Raw genomic sequence first — 18,754 nt, 5'->3', positions numbered from 1 at the left:
CAACCATGACAGCCCCACAACATCCAGAGCCCTAAGGAACTCCGGGCGGATCTCATCCACCCCCGGGGCCTTGCCACCGAGGAGCTTGTTAACCACCTCGGTTACTTCAGCCCCTGAGATAGATGAGTCCACCACGGAGTCCTCAGGCTCTGCTTCCTCAATGGAAGGCGTGTCGGTAGAATTGAGGAGGTCTTCGAAGTATTCTCCCCACCGACTCACAACGTCCCGAGTCGAGGTCAGCAGCACCCCATCTCCACTATAAATAGTGTTGATGGTGCACTGCTTCCCTCGCCTGAGGCGAGGGATGGTGGACCAGAATTTCTTCGAAGCCGTCTGGAAGTCGTTTTCCATGGCCTCACCGAACTCCTCCCATGCCCGAGTTTTTGCTTCGGCAACCACCGAAGCCGTATTCTGCTTGGCCAGTCGGTACCTGTCAGCTGCCTCCGGAGTACCACAGGCCAGAAAGGCCCGATAGGACTCTTTCTTCAGCCTGACAGCATCCCTTACCGCCGGTGTCCACCAGCGGGTTCGGGGGTTGCCGCCACGACAGGCACCGACAACCTTGCGTCCACAGCTTCAATCGGCTGCCTCAACAATGGAGGCACGAAACATGGTCCTCTCAGACTGAATGTCCGCTGCCTCCCCCGGTACGTGGGTGAAGTTCTGCCGGAGGTGGGAGTTGAAACCCTTTCTGACAGGGGATTCTGCCAAGCGTTCCCAGCAGACCCTCACAATACGCTTGGGTCTGCCGGGTCGGACCGGCATCTTCCCCCACCATCGGAGCCAACTCACCACCAGGTGGTGATCAGTTGACAGCTCCGCCCCTCTCTTCACCTGAGTGTCCAAAACATGCGGCCGCAAATCCGATGACACGACTACAAAGTCGATCATCGAACTGCGGCCTAGGGTGTCCTGGTGCCAAGTGCACATATGGACACCCTAATGCTTGAACATGGTGTTCGTTATCGACAATCCATGACGAGCACAGAAGTCTAGTAACAGAACACCACTCGGGTTCAGATTGGGGGGGCCATTCCTCCCAATCACGCCCTTCCAGGTCTCATTGTCGTTACCCACGTGAGCATTGAAGTCCCCCAGCAGGACGAGGGAGTCTCCAGGGGGAACGCTCTCCAGCACACCCTCCAAAGACTCCAAAAAGGGTGGGTACTCTGAACTACTGTTTGGTGCATAAGCACAAACAACAGTCAGCACCCGTCCCCCCACCTTGAGGCGGAAGGAGGCTACCCTCTCGTCTACCGAGGTGAACCCCAGTGTACAGGCGCCAAGCCGGGGGGCAATAAGTATGCCCACACCTGCTCGGCGTCTCTCACCTTGGGCAACTCCAGAGTGGAAGAGTGTCCAACCCCTCTCAAGAGGACTGGTACCAGAGCCTAAGCTGTGTGTGGAGGTGTGCCCGACTATATCTAGTCAGAATTTCCCTGCCTCGCACACCAGCTCAGGCTCCTTCCCAGCCAGAGTGGTGACATTCCATGTCCCAAGAGCTAGTTTCTGTAGCCGGGGATCAGAGCGCCAAGGTCCCTGCCTCTTTCCGCTGCCCGACTTGCATTGCACCGAACCCCTTTGGCCCCTCCCCCAGGTGGTGAGCCCATGTGAGGGGGAACCCACGTTGCCTCTTCGGGCTGAGCCCCGTGGGTGCAGGCCCGGCCACCAGGCGCTCGCCAATGAGCCCCACCTCCAGGCCTGGCTCCAGAGGGGGGCCCCGGTGACCCGCGTCCGGGCAAGGGAAATCGTGGTCCATGTATTGTGGTCATCATTGGGGTTCTTGTGAGCCATGCTTTGTCTGGACCCTCACCTAGGACCTGTGTGCCAAGGGTGACAATACCAGGGGCAAAAAAGCCCCCGACAACTTAGCTCCTAGGATCATTGGGACACGCAAACCCTTCCACCATGATAAGGTGACAGCTCAATTAAATCAGTATCTAAATATTAAAAGAATCAACGTCTAAGTGCAGTCCTGCTCTACCAAACCGAATATGACAGAAATGTTGCATTTCTTGACTTCCAAAAAACTTAAAGTTCCGCATCGTCATTATGCTCAGCCACCATCTGGACTGGGAGCTACTTTTCAGTCCATGTGTTCAATCAAACCCGTCCCTCAGGGGATGTGGAGGGTTCTCTTGAAACATGCAAGGTTTTGAGAAATTAGAATCAGTCTTTAAATTGAAAGGGAACCAAAGTCTAAACACAGTCCTGGTCCAAGTAAACAGAGTTTAACCCAATACTACCTTTCTACACTTACAAAAATATCCAACTTCATCTTGGTTACTAAGCCTTCTGAATTTAGAGACACTTTTCAGTCCTTTGGAAAACCACAAGAGCTGATGAGGTGGCCGAGTGGTTAAGGCGATGGACTGCTAATCCATTGTGTTCTACACCCATGGGTTCGAATCCCATCCTCATCGAATCGCTGCATTTTCTTAGTTGGTTATATTGTGGGAAGGTTGTTTCACCCTGTTGTTTAGGATATGTTGAGGTATCTCTGGGATTTTTAATTGTCTAAAGCCAATTAAATCATCCACCCATCCATCCAAAATCCTCCGCTTATCCGGGGTCGGGTCGCGGAGGCAGCAGCTTCAGCAGGGAAGCCCAGACTTCCCGCTCCCCAGCCACATCTTTCAGCTCTGCCGGAGGGATGCCGAGGCATTCCCAGGCCAGCTGGGAGACGTAGTCTCTCCAGCGTGTCCTGGGTCGTCCTCTGGGCCTCCTGCCGGTGGGACATGCCCGGAACACCTCCCCAGGGAGGCGTCCACGAGGCATCCTAAAGAGATGCCCCAGCCACCTCATCTGGCTCCTCTCTACGTGGAGGAACAGCGGCTCGACACTGAGTCCCTCCCGGATGTTCGAACTTCTCACCCTATCTCTAAGGGAGAGCCCAGACACCCTGCGGAGGAAACTCATTTCGGCCGCTTGTACCCGAGATCTTGTTCTTTCTGTCGCGACCCACAGCTCGTGACCATAGGTGAGGGTCGGAACGTAGATCGACCGGTAAATCGAGAGCTTCGCCTTTTGGCTCAGCTCACTCTTCACCACGACAGACCGATACAGCGTCCGCATCACAGCGGAGGCTGCACCGATCCGCCTGTCGATCTCTCGCTCCGTCCTCCCCTCACTCGTAAACAAGACCCCAAGATACTTAAACTCCTCCACTTGGGGCAGGATCTCCTCCCCGAGCTGGAGAGGGCACTCCACCCTTTTCCGACTGAGAACCATGGTCTCAGATTCAGAGGTGCTCATCTTCATCCCAACCGCTTCACACTCGGCTGCGAACCGCTCCAGTGAGAGTTGTAGATCACGGCCTGAGGAAGCCAACAGTACCACATCATCTGCGAAAAGCAGAGATGAAATACTGTGGTCACCAAACCGGATCCCATCAGCACCTCGACTGCGCCTAGAAATTCTGTCCATAAAAGTTATGAACAGAATCGGCGACAAAGGGCAGCATTGGCGGAGTCCAACCCTCACTGGAAATGAATCCGACTTATTGCCAGCAATGCGGACCAAACTCTGACATCGGTGGTACAGGGACCCAACTGCCCGTATCAAGGGGCTCAGTACCCCGTACTCCCGGAGCACGCTCCACAGAACTCCCCGTGGGACACGGTCGAACGCCTTCTCCAAGTCCACAAAACACATGTAGACTGGTTGGACGAACTCCCATGCACCCTCAAGGACGCTGTAGAGAGTGTAGAGCTGGTCCACTGTTCCACGGCCAGGACGAAAACCACACTGCTCCTCTTGGATCTGAGATTCAACCTCCCGACGGACCCTCCTCTCCTGTACCCCTGAGTAGACCTTACCAGGGAGGCTGAGGAGTGTGATTCCTCTATAATTGGAACACACCCTCCGGTCCCCCTTCTTAAAAAGGGGGACCACCCCCCCGGTCTGCCAATCCAGAGGCACTGTCCCCGATGTCCACGCAATGTTGTAGAGGCGTGGCAACCATGACAGCCCCACAACATCCAGAGCCCTAAGGAACTCCGGGCGGATCTCATCCACCCCCGGGGCCTTGCCACCGAGGAGCTTGTTAACCACCTCGGTTACTCCAGCCCCTGAGATAGATGAGTCCACCACGGAGTCCTCAGGCTCTGCTTCCTCAATGGAAGGCGTGTCGGTAGAATTGAGGAGGTCTTCGAAGTATTCTCCCCACCGACTCACAACGTCCCGAGTCGAGGTCAGCAGCACCCCATCTCCACTATAAATAGTGTTGATGGTGCACTGCTTCCCTCGCCTGAGGCGACGGATGGTGGACCAGAATTTCTTCGAAGCCGTCTGGAAGTCGTTTTCCATGGCCTCACCGAACTCCTCCCACGCCCGAGTTTTGGCTTCGGCAACCACCGAAGCCGTATTCTGCTTGGCCAGTCGGTACCTGTCAGCTGCCTCCGGAGTACCACAGGCCAGAAAGGCCCGATAGGACTCTTTCTTCAGCCTGACAGCATCCCTTACCGCCGGTGTCCACCAGCGGGTTCGGGGGTTGCCGCCACGACAGGCACCGACAACCTTGCGTCCACAGCTTCAATCGGCTGCCTCAACAATGGAGGCACGAAACATGGTCCTCTCAGACTGAATGTCCGCTGCCTCCCCCGGTACGTGGGCGAAGTTCTGCCGGAGGTGGGAGTTGAAACTCTTTCTGACAGGGGATTCTGCCAAGCGTTCCCAGCAGACCCTCACAATACGCTTGGGTCTGCCGGGTCGGACCGGCATCTTCCCCCACCATCGGAGCCAACTCACCACCAGGTGGTGATCAGTTGACAGCTCCGCCCCTCTCTTCACCCGAGTGTCCAAAACATGCGGCCGCAAATCCGATGACACGACTACAAAGTCGATCATCGAACTGCGGCCTAGGTTGTCCTGGTGCCAAGTGCACATATGGACACCCTAATGCTTGAACATGGTGTTCGTTATCGACAATCCATGACGAGCACAGAAGTCTAGTAACAGAACACCACTCGGGTTCAGATTGGGGGGGCCATTCCTCCCAATCACGCCCTTCCAGGTCTCATTGTCGTTACCCACGTGAGCATTGAAGTCCCCCAGCAGGACGAGGGAGTCTCCAGGGGGAACGCTCTCCAGCACACCCTCCAAAGACTCCAAAAAGGGTGGGTACTCTGAACTACTGTTTGGTGCATAAGCACAAACAACAGTCAGCACCCGTCCCCCCACCTTGAGGCGGAAGGAGGCTACCCTCTCGTCTACCGAGGTGAACCCCAGTGTACAGGCGCCAAGCCGGGGGGCAATAAGTATGCCCACACCTGCTCGGCGTCTCTCACCTTGGGCAACTCCAGAGTGGAAGAGTGTCCAACCCCTCTCAAGAGGACTGGTACCAGAGCCTAAGCTGTGTGTGGAGGTGTGACCGACTATATCTAGTCAGAATTTCCCTGCCTCGCACACTAGCTCAGGCTCCATCCCAGCCAGAGAGGTGACATTCCATGTCCCAAGAGCTAGTTTCTGTAGCCGGGGATCAGAGCGCCAAGGTCCCTGCCTCTTTCCGCTGCCCGACTTGCATTGCACCGAACCCCTTTGGCCCCTCCCCCAGGTGGTGAGCCCATGTGAGGGGGAACCCACGTTGCCTCTTCGGGCTGAGCCCCGTGGGTGCAGGCCCGGCCACCAGGCGCTCGCCAATGAGCCCCACCTCCAGGCCTGGCTCCAGAGGGGGGCCCCGGTGACCCGCGTCCGGGCAAGGGAAATCGTGGTCCATGTATTGTGGTCATCATTGGGGTTCTTGTGAGCCATGCTTTGTCTGGACCCTCACCTAGGACCTGTGTGCCAAGGGTGACAATACCAGGGGCAAAAAAGCCCCCGACAACTTAGCTCCTAGGATCATTGGGACACGCAAACCCTTCCACCATGATAAGGTGACAGCTCAATTAAATCAGTATCTAAATATTAAAAGAATCAACGTCTAAGTGCAGTCCTGCTCTACCAAACCGAATATGACAGAAATGTTGCATTTCTTGACTTCCAAAAAACTTAAACTTCCGCATCGTCATTATGCTCAGCCACCATCTGGACTGGGAGCTACTTTTCAGTCCATGTGTTCAATCAAACCCGTCCCTCAGGGGATGTGGAGGGTTCTCTTGAAACATGCAAGGTTTTGAGAAATTAGAATCAGTCTTTAAATTGAAAGGGAACCAAAGTCTAAACACAGTCCTGGTCCAAGTAAACAGAGTTTAACCCAATACTACCTTTCTACACTTACAAAAATATCCAACTTCATCTTGGTTACTAAGCCTTCTGAATTTAGAGACACTTTTCAGTCCTATGGAAAACCTCAAGAACTGATGAGGTGGCCGAGTGGTTAAGGCGATGGACTGCTAATCCATTGTGTTCTACACCCATGGGTTCGAATCCCATCCTCATCGAATCACTGCATTTTCTTAGTTGGTTATATTGTGGGAAGGTTGTTTCACCCTGTTGTTTAGGATATGTTGAGGTATCTCTGGGATTTTTAATTGTCTAAAGCCAAAATAAAATCATCCACCCATCCATCCAATATCCTCCGCTTATCCGGGGTCGGGTCGCGGAGGCAGCAGCTTCAGCAGGGAAGCCCAGACTTCCCGCTCCCCAGCCACATCTTTCAGCTCTGCCGGAGGGATGCCGAGGCATTCCCAGGTCAGCTGGGAGACGTAGTCTCTCCAGCGTGTCCTGGGTCGTCCTCTGGGCCTCCTGCCGGTGGGACATGCCCGGAACACCTCCCCAGGGAGGCGTCCACGAGGCATCCTAAAGAGATGCCCCAGCCACCTCATCTGGCTCCTCTCTACGTGGAGGAACAGCGGCTCGACACTGAGTCCCTTCCGGATGTTCGAACTTCTCATCCTATCTCTAAGGGAGAGCCCAGACACCCTGCGGAGGAAACTCATTTCGGCCGCTTGTACCCGAGATCTTGTTCTTTCTGTCGCGACCCACAGCTCGTGACCATAGGTGAGGGTCGGAACGTAGATCGACCGGTAAATCGAGAGCTTCGCCTTTTGGCTCAGCTCACTCTTCACCACGACAGACCGATACAGCGTCCGCATCACAGCGGAGGCTGCACCGATCCGCCTGTCGATCTCTCGCTCCGTCCTCCCCTCACTCGTAAACAAGACCCCAAGATACTTAAACTCCTCCACTTGGGGCAGGATCTCCTCCCCGAGCTGGAGAGGGCACTCCACCCTTTTCCGACTGAGAACCATGGTCTCAGATTCAGAGGTGCTCATCTTCATCCCAACCGCTTCACACTCGGCTGCGAACCGCTCCAGTGAGAGTTGGAGATCACGGCCTGAGGAAGCGAACAGGACCACATCATCTGCGAAAAGCAGAGATGAAATACTGTGGTCACCAAACCGGATCCCATCAGCACCTCGACTGCGCCTAGAAATTCTGTCCATAAAAGTTATCAACAGAATCGGCGACAAAGGGCAGCATTGGCGGAGTCCAACCCTCACTGGAAATGAATCCGACTTATTGCCAGCAATGCGGACCAAACTCTGACATCAGTGGTACAGGGACCCAACTGCCCGTATCAAGGGGCTCAGTACCCCGTACTCCCGGAGCACGCTCCACAGAACTCCCCGTGGGACACGGTCGAACGCCTTCTCCAAGTCCACAAAACACATGTAGACTGGTTGGACGAACTCCCATGCACCCTCAAGGACGCTGTAGAGAGTGTAGAGCTGGTCCACTGTTCCACGGCCAGGACGAAAACCACACTGCTCCTCTTGGATCTGAGATTCAACCTCCCGACGGACCCTCCTCTCCTGTACCCCTGAGTAGACCTTACCAGGGAGGCTGAGGAGTGTGATTCCTCTATAATTGGAACACACCCTCCGGTCCCCCTTCTTAAAAAGGGGGACCACCCCCCCGGTCTGCCAATCCAGAGGCACTGTCCCCGATGTCCACGCAATGTTGTAGAGGCGTGGCAACCATGACAGCCCCACAACATCCAGAGCCCTAAGGAACTCCGGGCGGATCTCATCCACCCCCGGGGCCTTGCCACCGAGGAGCTTGTTAACCACCTCGGTTACTCCAGCCCCTGAGATAGATGAGTCCACCACGGAGTCCTCAGGCTCTGCTTCCTCAATGGAAGGCGTGTCGGTAGAATTGAGGAGGTCTTCGAAGTATTCTCCCCACCGACTCACAACGTCCCGAGTCGAGGTCAGCAGCACCCCATCTCCACTATAAATAGTGTTGATGGTGCACTGCTTCCCTCGCCTGAGGCGACGGATGGTGGACCAGAATTTCTTCGAAGCCGTCTGGAAGTCGTTTTCCATGGCCTCACCGAACTCCTCCCACGCCCGAGTTTTTGCTTCGGCAACCACCGAAGCCGTATTCTGCTTGTCCAGTCGGTACCTGTCAGCTGCCTCCGGAGTCCCACAGGCCAGAAAGGCCCGATAGGACTCTTTCTTCAGCATGACAGCATCCCTTACCGCCGGTGTCCACCAGCGGGTTCGGGGGTTGCCGCCACGACAGGCACCGACAACCTTGCGTCCACAGCTTCAATCGGCTGCCTCAACAATGGAGGCACGAAACATGGTCCTCTCAGACTGAATGTCCGCTGCCTCCCCCGGTACGTGGGCGAAGTTCTGCCGGAGGTGGGAGTTGAAACTCTTTCTGACAGGGGATTCTGCCAAGCGTTCCCAGCAGACCCTCACAATACGCTTGGGTCTGCCGGGTCGGACCGGCATCTTCCCCCACCATCGGAGCCAACTCACCACCAGGTGGTGATCAGTTGACAGCTCCGCCCCTCTCTTCACCCGAGTGTCCAAAACATGCGGCCGCAAATCCGATGACACGACTACAAAGTCGATCATCGAACTGCGGCCTAGGGTGTCCTGGTGCCAAGTGCACATATGGACACCCTAATGCTTGAACATGGTGTTCGTTATCGACAATCCATGACGAGCACAGAAGTCTAGTAACAGAACACCACTCGGGTTCAGATTGGGGGGGCCATTCCTCCCAATCACGCCCTTCCAGGTCTCATTGTCGTTACCCACGTGAGCATTGAAGTCCCCCAGCAGGACGAGGGAGTCTCCAGGGGGAACGCTCTCCAGCACACCCTCCAAAGACTCCAAAAAGGGTGGGTACTCTGAACTACTGTTTGGTGCATAAGCACAAACAACAGTCAGCACCCGTCCCCCCACCTTGAGGCGGAAGGAGGCTACCCTCTCGTCTACCGAGGTGAACCCCAGTGTACAGGTGCCAAGCCGGGGGGCAATAAGTATGCCCACACCTGCTCGGCGTCTCTCACCTTGGGCAACTCCAGAGTGGAAGAGTGTCCAACCCCTCTCAAGAGGACTGGTACCAGAGCCTAAGCTGTGTGTGGAGGTGTGCCCGACTATATCTAGTCAGAATTTCCCTGCCTCGCACACCAGCTCAGGCTCCATCCCAGCCAGAGAGGTGACATTCCATGTCCCAAGAGCTAGTTTCTGTAGCCGGGGATCAGAGCGCCAAGGTCCCTGCCTCTTTCCGCTGCCCGACTTGCATTGCACCGAACCCCTTTGGCCCCTCCCCCAGGTGGTGAGCCCATGTGAGGGGGAACCCACGTTGCCTCTTCGGGCTGAGCCCCGTGGATGCAGGCCCGGCCACCAGGCGCTCGCCAATGAGCCCCACCTCCAGGCCTGGCTCCAGAGGGGGGCCCCGGTGACCCGCAAGGGAAATCGTGGTCCATGTTTTGTGGTCATCATTGGGGTTCTTGTGAGCCATGCTTTGTCTGGACCCTCACCTAGGACCTGTTTGCCAAGGGTGACCCTACCAGGGGCAAAAAAGCCCCCGACAACTTAGCTCCTCGGATCATTGGGACACGCAAACCCCTCCACCATGATAAGGTGACAGCTCAATTAAATCAGTATCTAAATATTAAAAGAATCAACGTCTAAGTGCAGTCCTGCTCTACCAAACCGAATATGACAGAAATGTAGCATTTCTTGACTTCCAAAAAACTTAAACTTTCGCATCGTCATTATGCTCAGCCACCATCTGGACTGGGAGCTACTTTTCAGTCCATGTGTTCAATCAAACCCGTCCCTCAGGGGATGTGGAGGGTTCTCTTGAAACATGCAAGGTTTTGAGAAATTAGAATCAGTCTTTAAATTGAAAGGGAACCAAAGTCTAAACACAGTCCTGGTCCAAGTAAACAGAGTTTAACCCAATACTACCTTTCTACACTTACAAAAATATCCAACTTCATCTTGGTTACTAAGCCTTCTGAATTTAGAGACACTTTTCAGTCCTTTGGAAAACCACAAGAGCTGATGAGGTGGCCGAGTGGTTAAGGCGATGGACTGCTAATCCATTGTGATCTACACCCATGGGTTCGAATCCCATCCTCATCGAATCGCTGCATTTTCTTAGTTGGTTATATTGTGGGAAGGTTGTTTCACCCTGTTGTTTAGGATATGTTGAGGTATCTCTGGGATTTTTAATTGTCTAAAGCCAATTAAATCATCCACCCATCCATCCAATATCCTCCGCTTATCCGGGGTCGGGTCGCGGAGGCAGCAGCTTCAGCAGGGAAGCCCAGACTTCCCGCTCCCCAGCCACATCTTTCAGCTCTGCCGGAGGGATGCCGAGGCGTTCCCATGCCAGCTGGGAGACGTAGTCTCTCCAGCGTGTCCTGGGTCGTCCTCTGGGCCTCCTGCCGGTGGGACATGCCCGGAACACCTCCCCAGGGAGGCGTCCACGAGGCATCCTAAAGAGATGCCCCAGCCACCTCATCTGGCTCCTCTCTACGTGGAGGAACAGCGGCTCGACACTGAGTCCCTCCCGGATGTTCGAACTTCTCACCCTATCTCTAAGGGAGAGCCCAGACACCCTGCGGAGGAAACTCATTTCGGCCGCTTGTACCCGAGATCTTGTTCTTTCGGTCGCGACCCACAGCTCGTGACCATAGGTGAGGGTCGGAGCGTAGATCGACCGGTAAATCGAGAGCTTCGCCTTTTGGCTCAGCTCACTCTTCACCACGACAGACCGATACAGCGTCCGCATCACAGCGGAGGCTGCACCGATCCGCCTGTCGATCTCTCGCTCCGTCCTCCCCTCACTCGTAAACAAGACCCCAAGATACTTAAACTCCTCCACTTGGGGCAGGATCTCCTCCCCGACCTGGAGAGGGAACTCCACCCTTTTCCGACTGAGAACCATGGTCTCAGATTCAGAGGTGCTCATCTTCATCCCAACCGCTTCACTCTTGGCTGCGAACCGCTCCAGTGAGAGTTGGAGATCAAGGCCTGAGGAAGCCAACAGTACCACATCATCTGCGAAAAGCAGAGATGAAATACTGTGGTCACCAAACCGGATCCCCTCATCACCTCGACTGCACCTAGAAATTCTGTCCATAAAAGTTATGAACAGAATCGGCGACAAAGGGCAGCATTGGCGGAGTCCAACCCTCACTGGAAATGAATCCGACTTATTGCCAGCAATGCGGACCAAACTCTGACATCGGTGGTACAGGGACCCAACTGCCCGTATCAAGGGGCTCGGTACCCCGTACTCCCGGAGCACTCTCCACAGAACTCCCCGTGGGACACGGTCGAACGCCTTCTCCAAGTCCACAAAACACATGTAGACTGGTTGGACGAACTCCCATGCACCCTCAAGGACGCTGTAGAGAGTGTAGAGCTGGTCCACTGTTCCACGGCCAGGACGAAAACCACACTGCTCCTCTTGGATCTGAGATTCAACCTCCCGACGGACCCTCCTCTCCTGTACCCCTGAGTAGACCTTACCAGGGAGGCTGAGGAGTGTGATTCCTCTATAATTGGAACACACCCTCCGGTCCCCCTTCTTAAAAAGGGGGACCACCCCCCCGGTCTGCCAATCCAGAGGCACTGTCCCCGATGTCCACGCAATGTTGTAGAGGCGTGGCAACCATGACAGCCCCACAACATCCAGAGCCCTAAGGAACTCCGGGCGGATCTCATCCACCCCCGGGGCCTTGCCACCGAGGAGCTTGTTAACCACCTCGGTTACTTCAGCCCCTGAGATAGATGAGTCCACCACGGAGTCCTCAGGCTCTGCTTCCTCAATGGAAGGCGTGTCGGTAGAATTGAGGATCTTCGAAGTATTCTCCCCACCGACTCACAACGTCCCGAGTCGAGGTCAGCAGCACCCCATCTCCACTATAAATAGTGTTGATGGTGCACTGCTTCCCTCTCCTGAGACAACGGATGGTGGACCAGAATTTCTTCGAAGCCGTCTGGAAGTCGTTTTCCATGGCCTCACCGAACTCCTCCCACGCCCGAGTTTTTGCTTCGGCAACCACCGAAGCCGTATTCTGCTTGTCCAGTTTGTACCTGTCAGCTGCCTCCGGAGTCCCACAGGCCAGAAAGGCCCGATAGGACTCTTTCTTCAGCCTGACAGCATCCCTTACCGCCGGTGTACACCAGCGGGTTCGGGGGTTGCCGCCACGACAGGCACCGACAACCTTGCGTCCACAGCTTCGATCGGCTGCCTCAACAATGGAGGCACGAAACATGGTCCTCTCAGACTGAATGTCCGCTGCCTCCCCCGGTACGTGGGCGAAGTTCTGCCGGAGGTGGGAGTTGAAACTCTTTCTGACAGGGGATTCTGCCAAGCGTTCCCAGCAGACCCTCACAATACGCTTGGGTCTGCCGGGTCGGACCGGCATCTTCCCCCACCATCGGAGCCAACTCACCACCAGGTGGTGATCAGTTGACAGCTCCGCCCCTCTCTTCACCCGAGTGTCCAAAACATGCGGCCGCAAATCCGATGACACGACTACAAAGTTGATCATCGAACTGCGGCCTAGGGTGTCCTGGTGCCAAGTGCACATATGGACACCCTAATGCTTGAACATGGTGTTCGTTATCGACAATCCATGACGAGCACAGAAGTCTAGTAACAGAACACCACTCGGGATCATATTGGGGGGGCCATTCCTCCCAATCAGGCCCTTCCGGGTCTCATTGTCTTTACCCACGTGAGCATTGAAGTCCCCCAGCAGGACGAGGGAGTCTCCAGGGGGAACGCTCTCCAGCACACCCTCCAAAGACTCCAAAAAGGGTAGGTACTCTGAACTACTGTTTGGTGCATAAGCACAAACAACAGTCAGCACCCGTCCCCCCACCTTGAGGCGGAAGGAGGCTACCCTCTCGTCTACCGAGGTGAACCCCAGTGTACAGGCGCCAAGCCGGGGGGCAATAAGTATGCCCACACCTGCTCGGCGTCTCTCACCTTGGGCAACTCCAGAGTGGAAGAGTGTCCAACCCCTCTCAAGAGGACTGGTACCAGAGCCTAAGCTGTGTGTGGAGGTGTGCCCGACTATATCTAGTCAGAATTTCCCTGCCTCGCACACCAGCTCAGGCTCCTTCCCAGCCAGAGAGGTGACATTCCATGTCCCAAGAGCTAGTTTCTGTAGCCGGGGATCAGAGCGCCAAGGTCCCTGCCTCTTTCCGCTGCCCGACTTGCATTGCACCGAACCCCTTTGGCCCCTCCCCCAGGTGGTGAGCCCATGTGAGGGGGAACCCACGTTGCCTCTTCGGGCTGAGCCCCGTGGGTGCAGGCCCGGCCACCAGGCGCTCGCCAATGAGCCCCACCTCCAGGCCTGGCTCCAGAGGGGGGCCCCGGTGACCCGCGTCCGGGCAAGGGAAATCGTGGTCCATGTATTGTGGTCATCATTGGGGTTCTTTTGAGCCATGCTTTGTCTGGACCCTCACCTAGGACCTGTGTGCCAAGGGTGACAATACCAGGGGCAAAAAAGCCCCCGACAACTTAGCTCCTAGGATCATTGGGACACGCAAACCCCTCCACCATGATAAGGTGACAGCTCAATTAAATCAGTATCTAAATATTAAAAGAATCAACGTCTAAGTGCAGTCCTGCTCTACCAAACCGAATATGACAGAAATGTTGCATTTCTTGACTTCCAAAAAACTTAAACTTCCGCATCGTCATTAAGCTCAGCCACCATCTGGACTGGGAGCTACTTTTCAGTCCATGTGTTCAATCAAACCCGTCCCTCAGGGGATGTGGAGGGTTCTCTTGAAACATGCAAGGTTTTGAGAAATTAGAATCAGTCTTTAAATTGAAAGGGAACCAAAGTCTAAACACAGTCCTGGTCCAAGTAAACAGAGTTTAACCCAATACTACCTTTCTACACTTACAAAAATATCCAACTTCATCTTGGTTACTAAGCCTTCTGAATTTAGAGACACTTTTCAGTCCTTTGGAAAACCACAAGAGCTGATGAGGTGGCCGAGTGGTTAAGGCGATGGACTGCTAATCCATTGTGTTCTACACCCATGGGTTCGAATCCCATCCTCATCGAATCGCTGCATTTTCTTAGTTGGTTATATTGTGGGAAGGTTGTTTCACCCTGTTGTTTAGGATATGTTGAGGTATCTCTGGGATTTTTAATTGTCTAAAGCCAATTAAATCATCCACCCATCCATCCAAAATCCTCCGCTTATCCGGGGTCGGGTCGCGGAGGCAGCAGCTTCAGCAGGGAAGCCCAGACTTCCCGCTCCCCAGCCACATCTTTCAGCTCTGCCGGAGGGATGCCGAGGCATTCCCAGGCCAGCTGGGAGACGTAGTCTCTCCAGCGTGTCCTGGGTCGTCCTCTGGGCCTCCTGCCGGTGGGACATGCCCGGAACACCTCCCCAGGGAGGCGTCCACGAGGCATCCTAAAGAGATGCCCCAGCCACCTCATCTGGCTCCTCTCTACGTGGAGGAACAGCGGCTCGACACTGAGTCCCTCCCGGATGTTCGAACTTCTCACCCTATCTCTAAGGGAGAGCCCAGACACCCTGCGGAGGAAACTCATTTCGGCCGCTTGTACCCGAGATCTTGTTCTTTCTGTCGCGACCCACAGCTCGTGACCATAGGTGAGGGTCGGAACGTAGATCGACCGGTAAATCGAGAGCTTCGCCTTTTGGCTCAGCTCACTCTTCACCACGACAGACCGATACAGCGTCCGCATCACAGCGGAGGCTGCACCGATCCGCCTGTCGATCTCTCGCTCCGTCCTCCCCTCACTCGTAAACAAGACCCCAAGATACTTAAACTCCTCCACTTGGGGCAGGATCTCCTCCCCGAGCTGGAGAGGGCACTCCACCCTTTTCCGACTGAGAACCATGGTCTCAGATTCAGAGGTGCTCATCTTCATCCCAACCGCTTCACACTCGGCTGCGAACCGCTCCAGTGAGAGTTGTAGATCACGGCCTGAGGAAGCCAACAGTACCACATCATCTGCGAAAAGCAGAGATGAAATACTGTGGTCACCAAACCGGATCCCATCAGCACCTCGACTGCGCCTAGAAATTCTGTCCATAAAAGTTATGAACAGAATCGGCGACAAAGGGCAGCATTGGCGGAGTCCAACCCTCACTGGAAATGAATCCGACTTATTGCCAGCAATGCGGACCAAACTCTGACATCGGTGGTACAGGGACCCAACTGCCCGTATCAAGGGGCTCAGTACCCCGTACTCCCGGAGCACGCTCCACAGAACTCCCCGTGGGACACGGTCGAACGCCTTCTCCAAGTCCACAAAACACATGTAGACTGGTTGGACGAACTCCCATGCACCCTCAAGGACGCTGTAGAGAGTGTAGAGCTGGTCCACTGTTCCACGGCCAGGACGAAAACCACACTGCTCCTCTTGGATCTGAGATTCAACCTCCCGACGGACCCTCCTCTCCTGTACCCCTGAGTAGACCTTACCAGGGAGGCTGAGGAGTGTGATTCCTCTATAATTGGAACACACCCTCCGGTCCCCCTTCTTAAAAAGGGGGACCACCCCCCCGGTCTGCCAATCCAGAGGCACTGTCCCCGATGTCCACGCAATGTTGTAGAGGCGTGGCAACCATGACAGCCCCACAACATCCAGAGCCCTAAGGAACTCCGGGCGGATCTCATCCACCCCCGGGGCCTTGCCACCGAGGAGCTTGTTAACCACCTCGGTTACTCCAGCCCCTGAGATAGATGAGTCCACCACGGAGTCCTCAGGCTCTGCTTCCTCAATGGAAGGCGTGTCGGTAGAATTGAGGAGGTCTTCGAAGTATTCTCCCCACCGACTCACAACGTCCCGAGTCGAGGTCAGCAGCACCCCATCTCCACTATAAATAGTGTTGATGGTGCACTGCTTCCCTCGCCTGAGGCGACGGATGGTGGACCAGAATTTCTTCGAAGCCGTCTGGAAGTCGTTTTCCATGGCCTCACCGAACTCCTCCCACGCCCGAGTTTTGGCTTCGGCAACCACCGAAGCCGTATTCTGCTTGGCCAGTCGGTACCTGTCAGCTGCCTCCGGAGTACCACAGGCCAGAAAGGCCCGATAGGACTCTTTCTTCAGCCTGACAGCATCCCTTACCGCCGGTGTCCACCAGCGGGTTCGGGGGTTGCCGCCACGACAGGCACCGACAACCTTGCGTCCACAGCTTCAATCGGCTGCCTCAACAATGGAGGCACGAAACATGGTCCTCTCAGACTGAATGTCCGCTGCCTCCCCCGGTACGTGGGCGAAGTTCTGCCGGAGGTGGGAGTTGAAACTCTTTCTGACAGGGGATTCTGCCAAGCGTTCCCAGCAGACCCTCACAATACGCTTGGGTCTGCCGGGTCGGACCGGCATCTTCCCCCACCATCGGAGCCAACTCACCACCAGGTGGTGATCAGTTGACAGCTCCGCCCCTCTCTTCACCCGAGTGTCCAAAACATGCGGCCGCAAATCCGATGACACGACTACAAAGTCGATCATCGAACTGCGGCCTAGGTTGTCCTGGTGCCAAGTGCACATATGGACACCCTAATGCTTGAACATGGTGTTCGTTATCGACAATCCATGACGAGCACAGAAGTCTAGTAACAGAACACCACTCGGGTTCAGATTGGGGGGGCCATTCCTCCCAATCACGCCCTTCCAGGTCTCATTGTCGTTACCCACGTGAGCATTGAAGTCCCCCAGCAGGACGAGGGAGTCTCCAGGGGGAACGCTCTCCAGCACACCCTCCAAAGACTCCAAAAAGGGTGGGTACTCTGAACTACTGTTTGGTGCATAAGCACAAACAACAGTCAGCACCCGTCCCCCCACCTTGAGGCGGAAGGAGGCTACCCTCTCGTCTACCGAGGTGAACCCCAGTGTACAGGCGCCAAGCCGGGGGGCAATAAGTATGCCCACACCTGCTCGGCGTCTCTCACCTTGGGCAACTCCAGAGTGGAAGAGTGTCCAACCCCTCTCAAGAGGACTGGTACCAGAGCCTAAGCTGTGTGTGGAGGTGTGACCGACTATATCTAGTCAGAATTTCCCTGCCTCGCACACTAGCTCAGGCTCCATCCCAGCCAGAGAGGTGACATTCCATGTCCCAAGAGCTAGTTTCTGTAGCCGGGGATCAGAGCGCCAAGGTCCCTGCCTCTTTCCGCTGCCCGACTTGCATTGCACCGAACCCCTTTGGCCCCTCCCCCAGGTGGTGAGCCCATGTGAGGGGGAACCCACGTTGCCTCTTCGGGCTGAGCCCCGTGGGTGCAGGCCCGGCCACCAGGCGCTCGCCAATGAGCCCCACCTCCAGGCCTGGCTCCAGAGGGGGGCCCCGGTGACCCGCGTCCGGGCAAGGGAAATCGTGGTCCATGTATTGTGGTCATCATTGGGGTTCTTGTGAGCCATGCTTTGTCTGGACCCTCACCTAGGACCTGTGTGCCAAGGGTGACAATACCAGGGGCAAAAAAGCCCCCGACAACTTAGCTCCTAGGATCATTGGGACACGCAAACCCTTCCACCATGATAAGGTGACAGCTCAATTAAATCAGTATCTAAATATTAAAAGAATCAACGTCTAAGTGCAGTCCTGCTCTACCAAACCGAATATGACAGAAATGTTGCATTTCTTGACTTCCAAAAAACTTAAACTTCCGCATCGTCATTATGCTCAGCCACCATCTGGACTGGGAGCTACTTTTCAGTCCATGTGTTCAATCAAACCCGTCCCTCAGGGGATGTGGAGGGTTCTCTTGAAACATGCAAGGTTTTGAGAAATTAGAATCAGTCTTTAAATTGAAAGGGAACCAAAGTCTAAACACAGTCCTGGTCCAAGTAAACAGAGTTTAACCCAATACTACCTTTCTACACTTACAAAAATATCCAACTTCATCTTGGTTACTAAGCCTTCTGAATTTAGAGACACTTTTCAGTCCTATGGAAAACCTCAAGAACTGATGAGGTGGCCGAGTGGTTAAGGCGATGGACTGCTAATCCATTGTGTTCTACACCCATGGGTTCGAATCCCATCCTCATCGAATCACTGCATTTTCTTAGTTGGTTATATTGTGGGAAGGTTGTTTCACCCTGTTGTTTAGGATATGTTGAGGTATCTCTGGGATTTTTAATTGTCTAAAGCCAAAATAAAATCATCCACCCATCCATCCAATATCCTCCGCTTATCCGGGGTCGGGTCGCGGAGGCAGCAGCTTCAGCAGGGAAGCCCAGACTTCCCGCTCCCCAGCCACATCTTTCAGCTCTGCCGGAGGGATGCCGAGGCATTCCCAGGTCAGCTGGGAGACGTAGTCTCTCCAGCGTGTCCTGGGTCGTCCTCTGGGCCTCCTGCCGGTGGGACATGCCCGGAACACCTCCCCAGGGAGGCGTCCACGAGGCATCCTAAAGAGATGCCCCAGCCACCTCATCTGGCTCCTCTCTACGTGGAGGAACAGCGGCTCGACACTGAGTCCCTTCCGGATGTTCGAACTTCTCATCCTATCTCTAAGGGAGAGCCCAGACACCCTGCGGAGGAAACTCATTTCGGCCGCTTGT

General features: G+C 55.1%; 5 non-coding genes across 5 annotated transcripts; all 5 read left to right on the top strand.

Annotated features, from left to right (window-relative positions):
* The first annotated feature begins 2,341 nt into the window (after positions 1 to 2,341).
* trnas-gcu (transfer RNA serine (anticodon GCU)) lies at positions 2,342 to 2,423 on the top strand. The gene has a single exon. It is a non-coding gene; the product is annotated as a tRNA-Ser (tRNA).
* Positions 2,424 to 6,298: 3,875 nt separating this feature from the next.
* trnas-gcu (transfer RNA serine (anticodon GCU)) lies at positions 6,299 to 6,380 on the top strand. The gene has a single exon. It is a non-coding gene; the product is annotated as a tRNA-Ser (tRNA).
* Positions 6,381 to 10,249: 3,869 nt separating this feature from the next.
* Positions 10,250 to 10,331, top strand: trnas-gcu (transfer RNA serine (anticodon GCU)). The gene has a single exon. It is a non-coding gene; the product is annotated as a tRNA-Ser (tRNA).
* A 3,873-nt stretch (positions 10,332 to 14,204) lies between these two features.
* Positions 14,205 to 14,286, top strand: trnas-gcu (transfer RNA serine (anticodon GCU)). Its single transcript has one exon. It is a non-coding gene; the product is annotated as a tRNA-Ser (tRNA).
* A 3,875-nt stretch (positions 14,287 to 18,161) lies between these two features.
* On the top strand, positions 18,162 to 18,243 carry trnas-gcu (transfer RNA serine (anticodon GCU)). The gene has a single exon. It is a non-coding gene; the product is annotated as a tRNA-Ser (tRNA).
* The last annotated feature ends 511 nt before the right edge of the window (positions 18,244 to 18,754 follow it).

This window comes from Idiotropiscis lumnitzeri, chromosome 9 (assembly GCF_059441095.1).
Source record: "Idiotropiscis lumnitzeri isolate Australia: NSW breed Sydney's pygmy pipehorse chromosome 9, RoL_Ilum_1.0, whole genome shotgun sequence".
NCBI lineage: Eukaryota > Metazoa > Chordata > Actinopteri > Syngnathiformes > Syngnathidae > Idiotropiscis > Idiotropiscis lumnitzeri.
Note: the sequence above shows the minus strand (reverse complement) of the source record. Positions and strands in the feature narration are given on the sequence as shown.